Source organism: Canis lupus, chromosome 37, assembly GCF_011100685.1.
Source record: "Canis lupus familiaris isolate Mischka breed German Shepherd chromosome 37, alternate assembly UU_Cfam_GSD_1.0, whole genome shotgun sequence".
Lineage (NCBI taxonomy): Eukaryota > Metazoa > Chordata > Mammalia > Carnivora > Canidae > Canis > Canis lupus.
This window is the reverse complement of record NC_049258.1, coordinates 15115115-15121967: the sequence shown is the minus strand read 5'-3', so window position 1 is coordinate 15121967 and position 6853 is coordinate 15115115.

The following is a 6853-nucleotide window of genomic DNA, read 5'->3' as shown; positions in this document are numbered from 1 at the left end:
TGGAATAGGTTTCTGTTTCTTGACACCAGATGTGGCCTGAATAAATGAATTTTGAAAGGAAAGCATAATATTTTTACCATATAATTACATGGTTTAAGTAAAAATTACAGTCTTTATTAAAGCAGTAATAGTCAAACCAACATGCTCATATATTTTCAAGCTAACAGAACCCTTTACAAATGCCAATTAGGAACTTTTGAGAGCCCAGGAGTCACTTTAAAAACTGCTGATATCTGTGCTTTCTCTGTAGTTTAAATAGCTCTTACAGTACAAATTGCTTTCTGAAAATTCAGGAAAATGTCAGATGCTCCTTCATTGCTTCTGCACCATTATGATTCAAAACGGTGACTAACTTTTGCTTGTATCCAAAGTCAGCGTCTCATTTGATGTTATTGTAAAGAAAACTTCATGTCTGTCAGTGTTAAGGAATTTGGGTGAGGTTTTGTGCCCTAATCCCACCATTTCCCCTGCCTCTCCTTGTGATACTCTCACAAAGGAGTGTGACCACAAAGAACAATAGCTGGATGGGAAGTCACATGATGCTCTACACAGAGATGCGCATGTGGTAGTCATTCCTCAACACACCCGGCTTCTTCATGGCAAAACTAAGCTAGATTGGAAAATAAAACTCAGACCAAGAACCCCAAGCAAAGCTTCCTGTTCCATTCCCCTTGAATCGGGTATACCGGTCACTTATCAGCAGGAACCAGATGGAAAAGCTGGAATAGAGAATATAACTATGAAAATCTATCACCTTTCAAGGCAGTGATATACTTTCCAGTGAAAGAAGCCCTGACCATTCAGATAATCAGCTGCTTCTCCAGGTGGACATCTAGAGGGACCTAGAGAGAGACAGAAGCAGAGTTTCTCCTTTTTAAAGACACTATAGGAAACACTCAGCCCCATCCCCAGCAGGCTATTCTTTCCAGCATGAATATGAGCTGTTGTGTGTTTGAACCATTATAGGATGACCAGGATACTCTAGGATAGACTCCTATAGGAGCACACATCAAATTGATATTAATTGTCACACATTATATCACATATTTGACCCAAATTAATATAAGATACGGAATTACACCAGAAGGAGAGTATTAGTGTTTGCTCTTCGTTTAAAATAATGCTGGTACCATTTCAAAAACATCTCTCGGAGAGTTTTGTTTCAGCTAATGCACTAGCTATCATGGTACCCTGATGTGTATCATAGATCAACTTGGGAAACCTCAAATCTGGTCTTCCCATCAGAAGTAACTTTAATATGAGATTATTAAAAATAATTTCTGGGATCCCTGGGTGGCGCAGCAGTTTGGTGCCTGCCTTTGGCTCAGGGCGCGATCCTGGAGACCCGGGATCGAATCCCACATCGGGCTCCCAGTGCATGGAGCCTGCTTCTCCCTCTGCCTGTGTCTCTGCCTCTCTCTCTCTCTCTGTGACTATCATAAATAAAATTAAAAAAAAAATTAAAAAAAATAAATAAATAAAAATAATTTCTCTCTGTTATTAAAACTGTCATGACAAAGGCATGAGGGAGAAATATTCAGTAGAAAATTTACAATATTACTCAGAAGCAATGGGTGAATAAAGCAATAACTGGTCACAGAAATATAGGTTAAGTATATATTTCCTTACAACTATAGAAAGCACTGTTACTTGCTCTCCCTACAGCCCTATCCCCATTACCTTGACTAAGAGAACTCTGATTTTATTAGGATGTACAATAGGCCCAAAACTAGGGCATGGATCTTGCTAGATCTAGTCTAGTTCCATGTGCCAATGACTGGGTCTGGGGGTAGGCATGTGATGTGGTTTTGTACAATAACACATAAGAAGTCTTCTGGAGGTGTGTAGGGAGCAGACAGGGTTGAAGATGAATGAATAGCATAGGAAAAGAAAGCACTCTGGCTTCCACCTACTTCCTTCCTGTGGAAAATGCTCTTCTACCAGGATATGATGCTTGCAGCTTAGGCAGCTATTCTGTGGCCATGAGGAGACATATCACCAGTACAGTGCCACCAAGAGGGTGGCAGTGTGGAAAGAAGAAAAGCCTGGCACCTGGGAACTGAGACCTTGATGAACTAAAAGAGCCTCTGAACCAACTCTGGACCAACTTCAGAATTTCTGTGTGTGTGTGTGTGTGTGTGTGTGTATGACTATATACACTTACAGTCAACAGGTATATAACTTGATAGAGAACTATCAACTTGTTCTTACTTGTTTCAGAGGAATAAATAGGAAATATATTTAGATATTTTAAACAATTGACTCTGCAGCCAGGCTCAAAACCTTTATGGACTCCTATTTCTGTAATATTCTCCCCAATTCCAGTTTGTATATGCCTAGTTCAGTCCTAGACCAGTGTTTTTCAACATTAGCATGAATCAGAATCATTCTGATTCTGTTAATACAGATCGCTGGGCCCCACCTCCAGAGTTTCTGATCGAGTAGGTTTTAGGTAGAGCCTGGGAATTTGAATTTTTAGCAAGTTCTCAGGTTATGCTGATGCTTCTGATCTGGGGACCAAACTTCGACAAGCACTGCCTACTCTGTGGGCAGTCATGCCCTAAATCAGCCCACATGCCCAGTGCCCTCTACTCACACCTACACCCCAGATAGTTCAGTCTGAATTTCACTTCCTGACCACAGGATTTCTCTCCATGCTTACCAGTAAATTGTTTTATGCCACCTCAATGCTATCCAAACTGGTCCATCACAATCCTATGAGCCTTAGGTTTGCAACCTGCCTTGCTTTTACACACACGAGTTGCCCTGCCTAGAGTGTCCCCAAACTTTATCTCACTGAAGACTCCTTAGGTCTGACACAGTGGGTGGCCTTCCCTCTCTTGACCAAGTCACTATTTCTTTCTATCTCAGAGAGATGAAAATCATGGAACTCCAACATATAACCTACTTGGTTCAAGAGCCTTTTTCTTCCTTCTACTCCCTACCAAGTACAAGTGGGGGATAATGTCCTATATAACTGTTCTTTGCTCCTTTGCTGGCCTTAGCATAAGCATCTTTAAAATTTCCTTGGCCCAGAGCTTAATGCTCACTCATTCTGCAGAGGACACAGAAAGGTTACCTAAGCTTATAGCTGAGCTGCTGGAAGCAAAACTAGTAACCCTCCTAAGAGTGAGCAGCTGCTCTGTCCTTCACATTAATTTCTCCTGGGTAGAAATCATGAGCCCATAGAGACATCTAATCACTACTTTCTCACTATTGATACAAAGAAGTATGATTTTTACACAAAGGGCATATAAGCATGGGTTTTACAGAATACACACAGTGTCTTCCTTTCTCGTAGGTATACTACTTGTCTCTGAGACAGTGGCCATAAACTGGAGTTTGTCTTGCTCAAGAACAACATGCAATGGTCACACTCAAGTAATGCCACCAAGCAAGTTTTCATCCTTATTTCCTAAGAACTAACTCAGTGTTTGAAAAATACCCTTATGAGCTCTCAGTCTCCATGCTGACTTGACCTATCATCAGTGCTGGACATGGTTGATTATTTACTTCTCTCTGATACACTTCACTTGCCTTCCAGGTCATGACACTCTCATGGTTTTCTTCTTATTTAATGTCCATAAAGTGCCCCCCCCCCCCCCGCCGCCATTTTTTTCTCAGTATCCTTTGCTGGTTCTTTTTATCCAGTCATAATGTTAGAGAGACCCCAAGGATCTGTCCTTGGCTATCTGCTTGATTTACACTCATCTGTTCATGATCCCAACCTGCCCCATGACTTTATATGTCATCGATACATAAGTAACTCCCAAACTTGTATCACCAGGCAGTCATCTATTCCAAACCTCAGACTGATCTATGCTGGGTCAATATATTTCCAGTCAACTGGCTAACAGGCAAAGAAATTAACAAGTTCCAAACCTGTCTTTTAACTCCAACGTCTCCCACCCCAAACATACTCTTCCCACAGAATCTCATTAAAGGGAAGCTTTATCCTTCCACTTGCTCAAACCAAATCCCCTGGAGTAATCCTTGACTTTCTCTCACATTCTACACTCAGTCTCTTAGAAAATTCTGTTGGCTCTATCTTCAAAATATTCTTCTAAATTTGCCAGAAGCCATTCTCCACCATTTCCACCCTGGTCTAAGCCACTACTATCTGTCTTCTGGATTAATGTAGAGCGTCCTGATTGGCCCCTTTCTATCTTTGACCTCCTACAAACTATTCTCAGGATGGTAGCCAAAATGATGCTTTCTTTTAAAATATGAATCATATTGTACCTCCTCTGTGTTAAAAGCCCATTGAGGCTGTCCATTTACTTCAGAGTAAAAGCCAAAGTCCTTATAGTGGCTCAAAAGATCCTATGTAATCTGTTGCTACCCCTACCTTTGTGTCTCTCTTCTACAGCTCTCCCCCATTCTCATCCCATCCTGCTCTGGCCACCCTGACCTCTTGCCTGTATCTTACATCTGCCAGGCCCCCTTCCACCTGGGATCCTCTAGTTGGAACATTCTTTCCCTACGTAAAGCCTTCACTTCTTTCAAGCCTTTGCTCAAATTACTCTTTCTTAATGAAGCCTGCATGCACTATGCTATTTAACACTGTAATCAGCCCTTCTTAGCAATCTCAAGCCTATACTTTGTTTATTCCATAGCACTTATAGAGTCTAAAATTATATTGTTCATTCACATGCTATACTGTCCATCTCCCAAACTAGAATGAAGGGATCTTCATCCCTTCTGATGTTTCCTAAGCACTTACAACAATGCCTGACACACAACTCTGATCAATGTTTTTGATCCCTCTCTTCTAAATTCTGATAATATTTATTATTAGTTTCTGAAGCATAAAAGAAAAGGAAAACCAGTGAGTCTCCAAGAAAGTGGGAAGGTTACTGCTGGGGTGACACTTCCTTGGTGGGATCCACCACCAGAGCCTATCCATCTTTACAGGATTAGGAATATAGTTTGCAGGCACCATTAGTGATCTTCACACAACCAAGACAACAAGACTAATGATGGAACAACAATGACAATTTATAAATCTTAGATTTAAAATAGCACTTCTGAGGATACCAGATGTCCACAGCCCTAACAGTGAATTCACTTCCTGTGCAAGCTAGATAAAGACAAAATTATCATGAGAAGGCTTAGAATCAGAACGAGGAAAAGTATTTAGATGATTTGGAAATCTGATGGCCTCAGACTCTAATTTTCATCTCTGTAATAAAGTCATATACAATATAGACTGGTTGAGAGGGGCAGGGCATTCTCTTCCTGCTTAATGCCAATTAGTCTCCCTGATTCATTTTTTCAACACATTTTTGAGTGCTTATGACAGGTCATGCTGTGTGGGAAGCAAGCACTGAGAATACAAAGCATAATTCTACTCCCTAATCCTGAGATGTAGGGGTTTCCTCACCACCAAGCAAGGCTCCAACACCATCTGGGTGTCCTCCAATTCAACTCAATTCTGACACTATCTACCCAGATATAAGATCAGATTTCATAGGTTAGGAGCTGGGTCCTACAAGACTGCTCTCCCCACCACCACCACACTTCAGATATCAATCAAAAGACCAGATTGATTTCTGACCCACCAGTTTACAGATCAAAAGTCACAACAGCCCTCTCCTTGGTTTCAATTAATTTGCTAAAGGGGCTCACAGAATTCAGAGAAACATTTTATCTATTAGGTGGAAGAGGTGCATAAGGCAGGGTATGGGGAAAGGGCACAAAGCTTCCATACCCTCTACAGTGTACCACTCACCCCAAATCTGCACATGTTCACCAACCCAGAAGCTCTCTGAACCCCACCATTTTGGGTTTTTACAGAAGTGTCATCGCATTGGAATGAATGATTAAATCACTGGCCACTGGTGATTGATTTGACCTGTAACTCCTCTCCCCTCCCTGGAAATCAGGAACAGACTTTAAAAGTTCCAATCTTCTAATCATGGGGTTGGTTAACCTGGTAACTAGCTCCCTTCCTTAGATGGGGCCAAAAGTTGCCTCATTTGCATAACAAAAGATGTTAGCTCTCCCAACCCTTAGGTAATTCCAAGGGTTATCTGTTTATTTATTTGAGAGAGAGTGCAAGAAACATCGGGGTGCAGGTGTCCCGGCATTTCATTGCATCTGTATCTTTGGGGTAAATCCCCAACAGTGCAATTGCTGGGTCATAGGGCAGATCTATTTTTAACTCTTTGTAGGAAATATCAGAAAGGGAGCCAGAACATAAAGACTCCTAACTCTGGGAAGTGAACTAGGGGTGGTGGAAGGGGAGGGGGGGTGGGGGTGAATGGGTGACGGACACTAAGAGGGGCACTTGACGGGATGAGCACTGGGTGTTATTCTGTATGTTGGCAAATTGAACACCGATAAAAAATAAATTTATTATAAAAAAAAAGAGAGAGAGTGCAAGCAGGGGGAGGAGTCGAGGTAGAAGGAGAGAAAAAAATCTCAAGCAGACTCCACACTGAGTACAGAGCCCAATGAGGGCCTCAATCTCATGACCCTGAGATCATGACCTTAGCCAAAATCAAGAATCATTTAGCCAACTGAGCCACCCAGGTGTCCCAGAAAATTCCAAAGGTTTTAAGAGCTGTGCCAGAAAGACAAAAACCAAACATCTGTTACTCATTATAAATCACAGTGTTACAGAAAGACAAACAAGAGAAAAGAGGTCTTATTCTTGCCTTTGAGGAGCTTGCTTTCTAGTAGAGAAGAAAAATAATATAAAAAACCAAGATGACCACAGTTTGTGCTTATAGCTGTGGATAAAGTAGAGTGATGTATAGAAGCTACTTCAGATAGGGTGGTCATAGAAGACCTTAATGAAGCCTAAAGGATGAGTTTGTACCTTTGATCAGTGTCTCCCATCCTACCTTCC